Raw genomic sequence first — 16,228 nt, 5'->3', positions numbered from 1 at the left:
TATATAACCTCTCAGGGGAACCTATTCCAATAATATAAAAGTTTTTCCTAATATTTGCCTGGAATTTCCTTCAGTAGATTTTGTGTCTACAGTCTTTTGTCCTGTCACCGTGAACCTTCAGGAAAAGTCTGGTTTTGTTCTCTCAATGTTTTCACATCAGACATAGATAGTAACCAGACCTCTTTTCATCCTCTCTTTTTTAGACTGAATGAACCCAGTTATCCCAGCCTCTCCTCAGACGCTATGTGCTGCAATGTCTTAGTCATCTTGGTGGTCCTTTGCTGCGCTCACACCACACTACGTCAGTATATTCTACTGAGGAGGACCAAACTGGGCAAAGTAGGCCAGATAAAGAATAATGATCTCCAGGTTACTCTGTATACTTGGCATTATTTTCCAAATGGGTTATTTCCATGTAAGAGATCTCGGCATCTCTGTGGGAATCCTCTGAAATGCACTCAAAGAGTGATAAATTTTGTCAAAATAAACAAAAGCCAAAAATTAAACCAGGAAAACATTATTGTGCCACCACATTACACATTAGAGTGAGTATATATATTGAATATATATACTGTATCTTCCACTGCCATTTCAGGACGGTCATGATGAAACATTAAAAAGCAGGGAATAGAGCAGCAAGGATTATCAGGAGTATACAAAAGTGTGTTTCAGCTCTAGAAACCCATGGCATCTGGGAATCTTATAAATATTTTATTTCCTTCTTCTTGTTGTACAAATTCTACGTGTCTTGTGTGCAAGAATGTGTATTTACATCCAGCTCATTTTCCTACAAGTTTTCCTACTTTCACATATAAGTTTTCGCTTTTCAGGGGGTTTGGTTTGGTTTGGTTTGGGGTTTTTTTTGTAGGTTTTTTGTTTTGCTTGTTTTTTGGTTGGTTGGTTGGGTTTTTTGCTTTAGAGGGTGGGTTTGCAGCATCTCATCAGGAATTAGGTTTCCTAATGTTTCCTCTTCCAAGACGGCCAGGCTACTTTAACCTGGGTGCACAGTAGTTACACCAATTCTGTGTAACTGAACCTGTGGCTAGGCTTTCAAGAATTGTTTCCTTCTCTGTGGTGTTTGTTTTCATGTGGCATGATAATGCATAGCAGTACAAAGGAGTGAGACAGGACATGGTTATTCACTTTTGCTGTCACCAGGTGCTGTAAATCACTCTTAAATCACTGCTTTGAGTTCTGCAGACATGAACCTTCTTTCTGGCAGTTCAGTATAATTTCCCTTCTGCTTTTTATAAATAGTCTGTGAATGGAGCCTAATATTTGTCATGGATGCTTGAGTTAAATTTAAATAGAGAAATACTAAAATGAGTATCTCCTCTCCCACCCAGTTTGACTTTTCTACAGCTGGTGAAAAGCTGGTTGGGTCTGGAATAAATCATTTTCATCTGTTTCAAAGCCTTGTAAGATTTTGACATCTGTGGTGAAAGAAGTATCAAAATTAAGCAAACCAAAACAAACCTAAACCCCAGCTGCAAATTTTCAGATAGTTCTTTTTCTGTAGAGTGTCAAATTTGCTACCTCAAAGTCCAATTAGCGTTCATTTTCTATCCAGTCCCGCAGCTGGCAGAAGTTGAGTGAATTTGCCAAACAGCTAATGAAGATTTTCACTGAAATAAATGTTGTTTAAACAGACACAGTTCAACGATTTTAAATGCTATTTCAGAGACAGGTATGGACTCCAGTTTTCAGAGGTTTAGTAGTTACTTGTTCTAGGGCCTTTTCTAGGTGTTTGAAAGGTTTGGTTGGCTCAGGAAGGAGTGATATTTTTGAGTGGCTGCACAGTTTTTCTGAGAGGATTTAAACTCCTACAGAAAGTCACTATGAGACAAGACAAAAGTCAGAAATTACGAGATTAGTGGTACGTGAAATGCGTGCTGGAAAAAGGATGAGAGCACAAAAGGCACTGTATCACCTGAAGAGGCATTTTCCGTTCATTTCAGGCAAACTGACAGGTATGAACCACCAAGGAACAGTAAGTTTTCACTCAGTCACATAAAACATCCAGATGTTTATGTAATAAGGAGAGAAGTGTGAGTGGCTGTGAAGCACTAAGGGTCATGTCTGCACTCTATGTATTTCTTGCATAAGAGCAGAGGAAGATTTTCCTTTCCCTTCACATTCAATACAATGTTCTGTTTTGATTTATAGGTATAAATATACAACTGAGCAAGTGTATAGATGATAATTACAGACTGTCCCTGATATACTTGCACTTCTATGGGCACAGAAGCTACTAAATTGTCATATAAAAAGAAAGAAATTTTTAATGAGAACATTTCTGTATTCCAACTATTTTTTCACCATTTTAATACAGGATTGCTTTTTCTGATGATTTTTTTATGTCTGAAATCAGTGATAGTGAGACCAGACACCAACTGCCATTAGAATTTTGGCATTCTTCATCCTTCCTATCTTCAGTTGTCTTGTTTGTTTTTATGCTGTGTTTTCCTTTTGAAGGTTTTGTCTCGCATTCTGTGTATTGTAACATATCATGAGGCCAGGAATAAAGCAAGGAGAGAGAAGCATTATCTAAACTCAGTGATGTTAATATGTATCTTCTGTTGCTATTTTTGCACATTTTAGGTTCCTATGTCCCTGTTCAAAGACTTGTATTTGTCTGATCTTGAAGTCCAAACTACTCCAAGCCTGCATTAGATAGGAAACCAATTTAGAAATCCCATTTCCTGTAAGCACAAGCCAAATAGCTGGATGTCTGATGAATTTTAATCACAGAAATAAGACCTGAGAGACTCAGTGTGACTTCTGAACTGTTGAATAGGAAAAAAATGTGCTTAGTTAAAATCAGTGTTGTTGATTCTACAAGTTCACTTGCTCAAAATTCACCTATTCTTTTTCAAAGAAAACCTAATACATTTTTGATTTAGTGACTGATGTTTTTAAGAGTCCATTTTGTAATGCCCCAGGTCCTCCTGCAATCATTCTGCATTATCTTCCATGTATATATTCTTCTTGTAGTTCTATTCCCATTTTACAGTTATGTGTGGACATAACTAACTTTATTAATTACTCATGATAGTAGAATAATCTTCACTAGCACATTGAATATGTGTAACAAAGCAGCCACTCTAAAGGAAAAAAAGAACATTATGGCTATAAGTAGTATACCCACTTAAAAAATATCTGAAAGTTCATAAACTCAGAGCAGAAAATATTTAAATAGAAAAATAAAGGTTGCAAAAATATTATAATACTGTGAGTTACTTCCCAGAAATGGATCAATCTCACATTGTTACTTTTGAATTTTTCCCTTTCTGCTGAAGGCAGTGGTACAAAGTGGTTGATAGCTATAGTTTGAGATATAGACTGACACTTTCTTCTGCAGCAGTCATGAGTGAGTTATTCCAATCTGTGCTAGCACAGCTGGAAAATTTACCTTCACACGGCTGGAATTCCATTTCAGCCTGTCATGATACACTACACTGCGTCTGTTCCTTCATGAGCTACAGCATTAGTGCAATGTGTTCTCTAAGGTTCCTGCCATCACAAATACAGTCACTAAAGCCATCTATTAAAAGAAAGTTGAGATTGAAGTGCTTTGATATCAAAAAATAAATTATTTTGTAAAAAGTCAGCTCTCTCAGGGTTAGAAAAGCTTACATAATACCATGATTTTATTTCACTTTTCTTTTAAGTTTTTACAACTGCCTTCTTGCAGTTAATTGATAATATTCCTGGACCAGGTGTGTTTTAAGATTCTTTTTCTTCGTGCTTACCAATCGGTGGACTGCCTTAGCTTTTATTTTGTTCAGTTCAAGTGAAATGAAAGGAACTAAGACTTACCCTGATAATTGGTTGACATGAGGAGTATAAATATTAATTAATTAGCATGGGTTATTCCTTCAAGAAGTCAGCAGCAAAAAAAAAAATGTGAGGCCTGGAAACTGGACCAAGCTCAACGCCAGTATGCAAGTTAAGCTTTCAGTAATTATCTCAGCTTCTAAATATGAAGCATAATTTCATTTAAACACTACCATTGCTTAAGTCCATGGAGAATTGCTATTAAGAATGTGAATTCAGCTGGTAGTTTTCCTCTTTTTTTTACTGCAAAAGTTTAAAATGTTAGTTGAAACTAAAGCTATCTTCAGTATTGGAATTGATACTCAATCATCACAAAACAATTCTTTCATTTTACCCCTCTCTCCTTTAAATCCTAAGCAGTGGAGGTGGTTGCTTTGTCTGATCCTGTAACCTTCATCTCACTTCCTCTCCTAATTCACTTAGAATTTTTTCTTCTAGAGTTACCTGTGATTGGTGCTGTGAAACATGTTCTGTAGTAAATCATATGTGCTCACAGAAGAAGTAAGTGAAAGGCACAGCTTGCATCTTGTGTGCCTTCGGCTCAGCTCTCCTCTGGTCAAAATCAGTGTGTTGATCACAGTGCTGATTTTTTAATGCAGGTAAAAGCAGGAAGCATAGAAAGGAGGAGAAATAACAGCAGGCCCAGTTTTTTAGAGTTAGTGAAGCTAAAGCAAGCCCTGTTACATCAGCTTTTTTACCTCTTTAATGGTGATTCTTTTTGCTGTATGTGGCAGATTACAGACATGACTAACAGTTCCTATGTATTTATTGACCTTATTCTACTTTAAATGGGCTAGCCATACATTCTGTTTGTTCGATATGAAATGGGAAGTGGGTGTTAAAATGTTATTTACAATGTCCTTCTCTGTGCATCAAGAAATGAGCTACACCATGGTGAGCACAAAGAAATAAGCTTTCACTTGTGTAGGCAGGTTATGGTAGGTACTGAAGAAATTTTTGAGTTTATAAATAGGAAAATGTATTATCCTGCTGTGGAAAATGCAAACACATTCAATAGCAGAACTATCATTTACAGTTTTCAGAGTTTAGAATGCCAAGGAGTGACCAGCTCCTCAGTAGGAAGTCTGGTTTTTGCAGTTTTCCTCAGAGGTATTTTAAAAAAAGATTTTAAAAGTTCTGAGTCCATGGAAAATTTAGAGCATTCAAAACAAGTTAGCACCGACTCACTGGGTTTTACTGTAATAAACCAATATACTTTCAAGAGTACAGTTTTATAATTAAAGTGATAGGTTCAGTGCTGTGGAATACTGACTTCAAAGGTTATCAACAGAGTGATACTTCAAGTGGACATTTTGGAGATGTGTTAAAGGAGAAATTTCAAAGTTTTGAGACAATGAAGATGGGATTTACTTTACTTAAATATAGGTACCTAAATGATAGACTTTTAATCTCTGTAAACATTCTGGGAAGACAGCATCTCCAGAGAACAATCTGCAGCTCCTTTTGCCTCCATTTTTAGTGATTTTTTTCTGCATTCAAAAATCTATAGAGATAGCTCTCCTTATTGTTTCTACATTGTCTATGCAGACATCCTAGGCCTCAAGCTTAGTCTAGACAATTAAATTGTAGATAGCTGTATTTTGATGATCTTTCAATTCCTGTGTTTGTGTAATTAAACTCTGGTCTGCCCTTCTAGAAATCAGTCCACAAAGCCTCTCTTACAGAAATTTATCTTCTAAGGGCCTGTAACACATAGGCTTCCTAGAGAATGGGCTGCTCTTTCTTTAGCATCATATCTGTTTTTTGTTTGGAGCTAATATTGATGGACAAATATCTAACTCTTTTAGATACAAATGGGACTGTCAGTTTGAAAGTGTGTATATCTTTCAATGTATAAAGAATACTAAGTTTTAAAACCACTCAGCTGTTTTGCAAGGAATATTTCACACAAAATGGTAAATCATTAAATCTACAGGTAAGTACTGTTTCAATTGCTAGAGACTGTGTAGTGAGAAAATTAATTCACCTGCACACTGATGAGGCAAATTTCTGCCTTTTGGGAGAAGGATTTCTAAAATTATCTATTAATTTTCAAAATTCTATATTACAGGAAACTTTATGCAGAGATTTGATTATGAGTAGAACCCCTGAAAAAATTATATAGAAATAAGGACATAGTGGAAGAAAAAAACCCCAAAAACTTTAAGGACTTTAAGATGAGCTGATGAAAAGCACTGTAGAAGAGGTAGGTGCTATCTTTCTCCATTGAATATGCAGGCAGTTTGTATCTTCTAACTGAAATCCCTCTTTACATCATCTAAACTTTCAGAGGAAGATTTCAAAGTCTGTGGACACCATTTATAAGTGCAATGCATCCTTCAATACAGTGATATATGCAATTGGTCACTGAGCTCAGACTTATGGATCACTCAGTGACAGAGGTGGGGGTGATAACATTTCTTCTGTATGAGTGTTCTAAGTCTTCTCCTTGACCTGTTTTTATTATTGCTGAATGAGGAATGCCTGACCTGAGTCACACTAGTCTTGTTGAAAACATGCTTGTAAAAGAGTCGGTTTTGTAATAGGAGAGTGTTGCCAACTTGAAAAATCACAGAAGGCACTGTAAATGTTTCCATGCTATTCACTCCCCTTCTGACTCCATGTTTCTGTGCCATGGTGAAGAAAAGTGTTCATCTTTGTCTAGATATGTGACCTTATTAATTGGAATTTCCCATGGTTTTTTTTAAATATACAGGGTCTCTGTAGTATGTAACATGTACTCTGAATCTCAACAATGGTTTTCTGAAAATGTAAGTTTTGAGAAGTGGAAAATGAAAGAAGCAGACACTACATGTATACATGTATACATGCAATGAAAAAGATGTAAATGATCTGCTTTGGATCTTCAACCCACCAGATGCTGTTTTATACCACTGCTTTTTGATTAAAAGCATGGTTCTAAGTTACATAAAATAAGTTAAATATTGCTTGATAAGGTACATCTAGATGGCAGAGTGCAGTTAAATTTCCTCACCCACAGTCTTCACGTAACATTATAATAGAGTCTGGTCTACATTACCTTTGCAATTGTATAGGTTTTTAAGCATTAAATTGTGATGTGACCTTATCAAGCTAAATAAAGTAGGACAATATCAGTATTTATCAGAAAATCCACAAGTGTCTGTGTGGGGTTACTTCTACTGTTTGGTCAGACATGATAGGGTATAGAAGATCTCAAGAGTTCTTGTCATGCTGGGGATATTAAGAATCTCTTGGCCCTTTATCTAAGGACAGGGTGTTACCATTTAAAAAAAATTCCAATTCACATAACTTCACTCTGTTTATTTTTACATTGCCTTGTTTGTTTGGATACAACAATTCACTTTTCATAACTAGTGGGCTACTAAATATGAGCTGTAAACTGCAGAAAGTAAAGGTATCGCAGTGTGGTAAAATCATCTCCATTGTTCCTTCCTTCCATGTTAGAAGAAATCTGAAACCTCTTTGTTGGTAAAATGCCTTCCTGATCTCCATTAAAAAGCCACAGTAGAATTTCAGTACATTATTCTCTCAACATACTTGTGTGCTCTCAGTTTGGGAACACAGACACTTTTCAAAATGCCAGCCTTTTATCTTCAGATTGACCCGTATCAATCAGTTGAGTTTAAATTGCAGGTTTTGTTCCTCAAGCTGAAAAATACAGCTCATTAGATCACTCCTTTCAGTATGCAAAAAAGCCTTCAGAAAATTTTTTCTTTGAACAAAGACTTATAAAAAATTTTCTTTTATTAAAGGAAAAGAAATAATATTTCTCACTTTTAGTTTTAAATAAAAAAAAATTCAGAGTAGTCTATCTAAGTTTAAAATATTTCTAGGCAGAAATACTTTTCTGTTGCACATTTGATACTGATTCTGTATGATGCATTGATTTATTTCCAAAAACTCTGTGAATACAAAAGCTTAACAGTTCATTGTAATTATAGATCAATGTGATTTACAATAAAGACTTGGCATTAGGATCTTGGCTAGAAGAACATAGCAAACACAATTGTGACATGCACTTATTATTCAATTCAAGTGTCTTTGTCATTTTGTATTTCATACTCTAGAGAGATTTCAAAATGAAATAAAAAATGACACTAAACATGGGGTCCTTCAGCATACAATGTCATTTTGAAACTATCTAAGCAGACGAACCAAAACCAAAAAGAATTGTCTTTACAGCATAAAGCCATTATCATTTCCTTTTTTGAGTTCTACAATGAAAAGTCATGTAAGTAGCAGTAAATCCTACATGTTTGACTACACTAGCTAATTAGGAAATAATTATGCCATGGCATTTTGTCAAACTTGCTGGTGCTTCATTAATGTGCATTTCAGATTTAGTACATAGAACATGGAATTATTTCTTATCATTTGTTGCTTTTGATATGTGATGTGGTTATTTTCTACAATAAATAAATAAAACCCAGTTGATAGATGATATAGAAAGTTTCTGTGTTTAATTAGCTTTGAAAAGGGCACACAAATGAATTACCACAAAACTCTTTTCAGTGCTTATATCCTTTTGCTTTTGCAGAACACTGCGAAGCAGATCAAGCTGAGAGAATTTCCTGATACTTATCAGCCACCCAGAGTTTCTGCCGGCCATATGAGAAACTGCAGGCTACATTTAAGTGTAAAAAGAAATGAGTGAATCCTTCTCTCTGGCTATTGATTCAGATTAAGCTTCCTTCAGCATCTGTAACCTTCCCTCCAGGGTTGGTATAATAGTGATTTGCTTAATTTGAAATTTTCAGAATCTATTTGTCTGACACACCTTTATACAAACACAAACTCAGGGACAAAGGGACAATAGAACTAAATAACAGAAATTGTTAGTGAATCAGAGTAATTATTCCATTTATTGAATTTGACCTTTATCAGAGTTTTTTTGGACATTGTGTATGCCCTTCAGATGCTCCATCTTTATATAATAAGTAACACAGAGAATGTTGTAAAGTTTCAAATTTATCTTTGCTTTTTTTCCCCTGTACTCCACTCTGATGAGCCCCCACCTAGAGCCCTGTGTCCAGCTCTGGGACCCCCAGCATAAGAGTGACATGGACCTATTGGAGCAAGTTCAGAGGAGGCCACCAACATGATCAGAGGGCTGGAGCAGCTCTCCTATGAAGACAGGCTGAGAGAGCTGGGATTTTTCAGCCCGGAGAAGGCTCCAGGAAGACCAAGCAGCAGTCTTTCAACACCTAAATTAGGCCTACAAGAAAGCTGGAGAGAGAGTTTTTACAAGGGTGTGTAGTGACAGGACAAGGTATGGGTACCTGGAGAACAACTGGTCTTAATATAAAGCCTTAAATAAAGAAGGAATGAAGTGCCTCAAACTCTTCCTCATCCTTTGTCACGATGTTTCCTCCCACATCCTCTAAAGGATGGAGATTCTCCTTAGACCCTCTTTCACTGATGACACAGTTACAGAAATATTTTTATTGTCTTTTATGGCACTATCCAGAAAAAGTTCTCGTTGAACTTTGTCCCTTCTAATCTTCTCCCTGCATAACCTCACAACATCCTTGTAGTCCTCCTGAGTTTCCTGCCCCTTCTACCTAATGTCATAAATTCTTTTTTTTCCTGAGTTCCAGACAAACTTCTCTGTTCAGCCAGGTTGGACATCTTCACCACTGACTCATCTTTGTTAACTTTGAACAGCTGTTTTCCATTAGGTTTTTGTTTTAAACATTCTGCCAAAATAGTTCACGTATTTAAGAAGCAGGCAATTCATTTTAAAATTGTAAAACAACGAAGGAACTCTTTTAATAACTTCTCCTCCTTATTTAAATACTATCACAACATGTTGCTGGAAGTTTTAAATGAAATATTATTATGCATTAAGCAGCAGTTTAATTTTACAAGACATTTTCTAATTCAACATTTTAAAATTCACTATAGGCTGTTATTTGAAATTACATTCCAAGAAATTATAAATTTTTATGAGTTTTTATGAGCAGCTTTCCAATAAAATTTTATCAAAGGTGGAGCCATAACATTTGAATAAGTTCTTATTATGTGTAGTTAGTACAGTGCTTGCTTTTTAACATATGCAATACTTAATCTAAACTAAGTAGAGAGCATTATGTATGAACATGTAATTATACATACTTCAGATGTTTTATCTACACTTTTTAGTGTACAAATGTGTTTGTTTCTAACCTGTTTTTCTAGCAGACATTTCTATGTATATTAACTATTTTTGCCAAATTTACAGCAAAATAATTGCAATTAAGCTATTTAGGAATGCCAGAATTTAGAATATACCTTGTTTAATCTGCTCTTTTTCACCTGTATTATCCTGTAGTGTGAATTTCCAGAAAGTGAATTAATGTATATAAAAACCAGTGGAAGCATGCACTGCACCAAAGATTTCTGTCTTCAAATCATGCTTCAGAAATTTTTAGTTTGCAAATGCTGGTTTGCATGAACTGTGAGATTACACATGGAAAGGATTTCAAAAGCTACAGCCCTGTTCTTGCATGTAACTCCAAGAATCCGACATAAATCTGAAAATGAATAAGTTATTCAGCTCTGCCTGCAGAGCTTTGGAGAACAGGTAAATATATGCATTTGTGACTTAACATTCCTAGGAATCATTTTTCTGCACTAAAAAAAAAATCATCGTATCTAATTTTATAACTGTTGAATTTAAAACAGCTGGTTGGATTACCTCTGTACGCAGCTGGAAAATGAAGAAACACCATAAAACAAGGACACACATTGGGGAGTACTCTTTTTCTGTGAAGAAGTTAATATCTTTAATGAAGACTGGCACTGTTGTATCAAACTGGGAAAATTCAAGAGTACTAGTCTGTAGTCAAAACAGTCATCTGAGAGATGAACAGAAAAGCTGCCCTCAGTGTGGCAGCTAATGTTTTGGTTGAAAGTTAAGCCAGAAAACTACATGATAAAGATAGAGATATTCAAACCCCCTGGTTTTTTGTATGGGTTAATATCAGGAAGAATCTAGAAAGGGATATGTTACATACAGGTTGATATATCTGTGCTAACTGCAATTCTAAAAGAATTGTTTGTTGGTCTGGCTTTGTTGCCAAGAGTAGACCAAGGCAGTAGTTACTAGTGATGTATTTAAGAAAGGGGGCAGGTAAATTTTAGTAGAAATTTCTATTGATAGCTATTAATTACTGGATAACAGGGAGAATATCCTCAGGAGCTATCTTTCTATTCCTAAGCACCCATTACAGCCATTACCAGAGATTGGTTAGAACGTTACACAAACATTTTAGAAGAATTCTCCCAGCTACAGATTCGGACTCCTAACTTTGCATATCTCCAAATACTCGTCTGCATTTCAGATATGTGGTCAAGCTCCTGTTACAGGGAGTAGAGAACTGGTCAAACAGTGTAGAGCATCATTTTGATGACCTGCATCCACTTTCAGTTCTAACAGCAGGTTTTTTTTGCCAATAGTTACTGACAGATCATTTCCTGACCTCCCTGAAGCTATTATCTGTTTCTCTGTATTCTCAGGTTTTATTTGAAAGAAAGTAAATCTCTAAACATTATGTTTGTGAAGTTTAGATGTGAATTGAATACAAGCAACACAAAGGTATGTGAAGGAAGAACAAAAAAACCCTGAGATGTAACACAGTCTTTCCCAGCACTCTTGAAGAAGAAAATATAGAGAAAAAGTCATATTTAGCAGATGTCACCACTCTCAAATCTATAATTTCTGCACCTTTAATTAACTGATTTACATAATGGTGTGCAAAAACCTTTATTCTCTACAGGTTTTCAGGATTACAGTCTCTTGCTAATTTTCTGTAAAGAAACAATGTGTAATGATGCTAAAAATTAGTACAGCTTTAACAGTATAGTCAGTTAATTTCTGTACAAGCCTTAAAATGCAAAATGTAAAGATCTTTGCAGGCCTCTAGGCATAACTAGGGAGAATCAAGCTTGTGAAGCTAACTAAAACCAAGAGGTAGTACAGTCATTTTTTGCATGGACTTAGAGATAGTGATGGAGCCTTGCTGTACTTATTTCTCATCTTGTTTTCTTCTTTATACATTTACACTGTTTTTGCACAAGATACTTGGTGTTCCATGACTAGTGAAAAAGCTAGTGTGAATGCAGTAAATACAAATATAGTGAAATAGTACAATAATTTATACCTGATTATAACATTAATAACACCTCAGAGAAAGGTGAAATATATAGGCAGGAAACAACCCAAACTGTGAAACTTTTCTCTTTCACCATGTCTACTGTAACAAGGAATGTCTAGGTGCTTGTGTCAGCAAACATATTCATCCTACAGAGAAAGTTATTGCTGTCACAGTGAGGCAGCTTTTCAGTCATAGCAAAATAAAAGTTTATCTTCTGTAGAAGTGTCTTTTGTTTGTCAGAGACAGAATTTCCTAGAATAAATGCTGCTGCCCTTCTGTTAAAGTCCATAACCACTAAATCTGTGTAACTGAGGATTCAGCATCCTATCTCATCTCTTATCATTGGCCAGTTTTAATACCCTTTATCTCCCCAGAATATTTGTCAAGGACTTAGAAATCATCTTCAAGGTGCAACAAAATACGTTTCTGAGAATCTTGAAGGAGTGAATTTCTTCCTGCACAAATAACAGTGAAAGAAATTACTATTATTATTATTATTATTTTAATAACATTTGGTTAATAAGTGCACTTGGTTAATAAGTAGCAGTGGTAGTCTACAATGATTAGGAGATTCCCTGTATTGCTTTAGTGGAACACAGAATATGGTGGTACTGATTCAATAAAAAAGTAGGAACTTGTTAAAATTTCTCCTCTTGAGATTATTTCACCAGAATATCAGAGATAATTTTTTACCTGTGGCCATTTAACATGCCCAACTTATCAGTTTCTAATGGCTTTCTGATGCTAAGATAATAGCTATCCCCTCCTACAAAAACTCTTTTTTGGCGGAACCCTTTTGCGGTCTGTGCTTGAGTGTGAGTAGATAAAGTGTCTCGTTGTGTTAGAGCTTTTGTTGAGAGCTCTGAATATTTTAGGTGACAAAACATTGTGGTCATGAAAGCATTTCAACATTTAAAGTAGTTTAGACGACAGGGTTAGTTGGTGTCAAAAATAGAATAAAAGTCAGTCATGAGATGATTTGTATCTGGATTCATCTGGTAAAGTGTAGTAAACTACATCCAGGTTGGCCATCTAGATCATGTATATTTGTTTTATCATGAAATGGGAGAAAGAACATCTTTGGTTCATCTCATCCTAAGGAAAATATCTAAAGTATGTAGAAGTGATATAGGCAAAATAGGTCAGATTACCTGAGCTTTGAGCCTAATTTCATCATTTGACTAAACAGAAGCATAGGATGACCCATACAGATGTTGAAGTTAAAACCCTAAAAAGCTTAAATGGGTAAGGTCAGTCCAACTCAGCCTTAAATCATAACCAAAGAACTTTTAAGTGTTTCAGTCTTTTTATCTGTCAATGCCATATGTCAATATTATTAAACCGCTCACAGGCCCTGCTTGTTAATATTGGTTAATGTGCTACCCAAGAATTAGTGCCTATTTAATAGCTGGATCTGGCACTGGACTTGAAACATCTCACAAATATAGGCTGAAGGGAAGTAGGCAGAATAGAAATATCCTTCCTAGGATGTCTTCTATCCCCATGTAAATCTTTTGAATGAACCTTACAGCACACAGGAATTGGAGAAACACTGTAGAGGTTTAGGTAGAGTTCTAATGTTTTTCATGCTCATCAACACCTTTATTGTAATCAAATGCAATAATAATAAGCTCTTGTACTGGTTTTCTCACAGGTAGAGTTAATTTTAGTCATAGCAGCTTGTATGGTGCTGGTTTTGATTTGTCACCAGGACAATGTTGATAGCACACCAATGTTTCAGCTATTGCTGAGCAGTGCAAGTGGGTGCGAGTGGGATGGAGGTGCACAAGAAGCTGGGAGGGGAGATTGCCAGGATAGCTGACTCCGACTGACCAAACACATATTCCAGATTATATGATGTTGTACTCAGCCAAATAAAAAAACCTAGGGAAATTTTTTTAAAACCTAGGAAAAGAAGAACAGGACATTTGAAGGGGCATTTGTCTTACCGAGTAACCATCACCTTTGATGCAGCCCTACTTTACTGGAAACAACTCCACACACAGCTTTTACTTCACCTATTAATGTATCTTTATCACAATCCAAAAATTTTCTCACTTTCACTTTTTATGTGAATGAGCAGACGTGTAGAGGTGAGCTGTATACCTTGGTGTAGCACAAAATAGCTCTTAAAAGGCAGAAAGAAAAATTGGGAAAAGCTAGTGTTTTGTCATACAAAGGTATCTCAAGGATTTAGTTTTATTATTATAAGAGGGAAAAAATATGCCCAGCTAAAAGAATTAAAATTTAAATACTATTTTTTTTAGTTTTTTAATAGCCTATTGTGCTTGTTATTATTTTCAAAATATTTTCGTCTTTGATTTGTCTAATTTTCTTTTAGAAAGTTTTAGCCCACTGCAAGTGTAAAATATAATTGTAGTGTGTATTTATCCCAACTAAAATGAATGTTCCACTTCTCACATTAAATAACTGTTAAGAAAATATACCCACCAAACAAAATGTAGTCAAGCTTTCACCTGATGCAGAAATACCCCAGTCCATATTAATTTCTCTCAGAAAATCTTAGGAGTATGTGTTAATCTTATCATATGTTTTAGGAAAGCTAAAGAAGCCAGACTAGGATGGAAAGCTCAATGCCACAGTCCATACAGAGAGGAATAAGGGCGAGCATGCTGAATTTAGGATTTAAAGAACATTGAGTGTGATTATCTCTTTTATAGTCTGCTGGGTCTTGTCTGAAATCTACAACTACAATTAAATATTTTCCCACCAAGAGTTACTGTAGTGGCATGGATATGGTCCATTCCCTGTCTAGAATACCCTCACATGGCAAGGTAGCCAGAGCTACAATTTTTGTGCTAATAGCATTTTAACACTGGTCTAGAAGATGAACAATTAGGGTTGCCTGACTCTGTCTGAAAGGTTTGCATTGCTAGAAGGGTTTTACTGTACTTCTTAAAGGATTCATAATCTAATTAAGTCTTGGAATAAACCATTTGGTAAAACTATTGTCTTCATTTCAGCCTAGAAGGAACCTAAGGTCATTATAATCTATTAGAATGATGATGCTGGGATGAATTAACATTTATTTAATGGAAAACCACACTCTAAAGGAAGGTCACAGGGTAACCTTATTGCTTAGCACAACGACAAGAGCGATGTAGAGGGTAAAGGGACAACTGTACTGAAGTCCACATGTGGTAGAAGAGGTCTAGCAGTCTGATGAAATACATAGTCCTGAATTTAGTACTTGAAATGATCTGTGTAATACTCACAGATATTTTTATATCAATGAAATCCACAACCTGGAAAGTCTGGCCTTGCTACTTTGAAAAGCTTCCTAAGTTACTGATAATAAAATCACATCATCAAAGTTTTTTTCCTACATAAGCAAAGATTGGATACTGTAGACAAAATAGCAAAAGTAAGGAATACAGCTTTGGGATATGTTTATTTAAAAAGTTTAGTTACATTAAATTGATGCACTAGTTAATATAATTTAAAATGTAGACTGAAACATGTCAGGAGCATAAAGCAAAGTAAGAAATCATATTGAGGAGATCTTGTAAACAGTGTAAGTAATATTGCAATGTAAGATATATTTTAATCACAAATGAATACAACTTTCTGATATTATCCTCAATAGGAGAGAAAAAGGAATAAGCCAAGTATTTCCATGTATCTTTACACACACAGAGACATGAGTACAGACTCTTACCTGACTCCTGATAGAGCCTTCACCTGGCAGATAAGAAATTTGGGCTTGCATCCTCTTCCTCTGAGGAGAGCTTTTTTCTCTGTGGTTGACTACTATGGAAAACTGGGTAGCAGTAGTAGGCATTGATTAAATTTAATCTGCATTTTGGATATTTGTGCCACTGTACCAAGTCAGAGTCATTGAGTAGCATTTATGTTTAATTTTTACAAAGAGGTGTACTATAGTTAGGGCTTCGCCTGCAAAGGCCTGAACAACATATTGCAAAATACCAATGCCTAGGAAACCCGGGCAGCAAGCAAGCTTCAGGTCTTAGATTCCATTTTCTAATTTAGGCAGTTCAATCTTCTTCAGTCTTGCCTTTGATAACTGATTTTTCCTTTTAATCTCAGCCATCATCTTTTAACTGGTCTCCGTTTCTTTCTTCTTGGAGTGGAGAGACATCAAATTCTGAGCAAAAACTGATTACATGATACTGTCTTTGACTGGGTGCAAAGACAATCATCTTGCAGAGCACAGAAGAGATAATTCATAGATTTTTTTTTTTTGTGAAGTACATTTCCTTCTGCTATCCCTC

This window comes from Corvus brachyrhynchos, unplaced genomic scaffold (genome assembly GCF_000691975.1).
Source record: "Corvus brachyrhynchos isolate BGI_N302 unplaced genomic scaffold, ASM69197v1 scaffold142, whole genome shotgun sequence".
NCBI lineage: Eukaryota > Metazoa > Chordata > Aves > Passeriformes > Corvidae > Corvus > Corvus brachyrhynchos.
Note: the sequence above shows the minus strand (reverse complement) of the source record.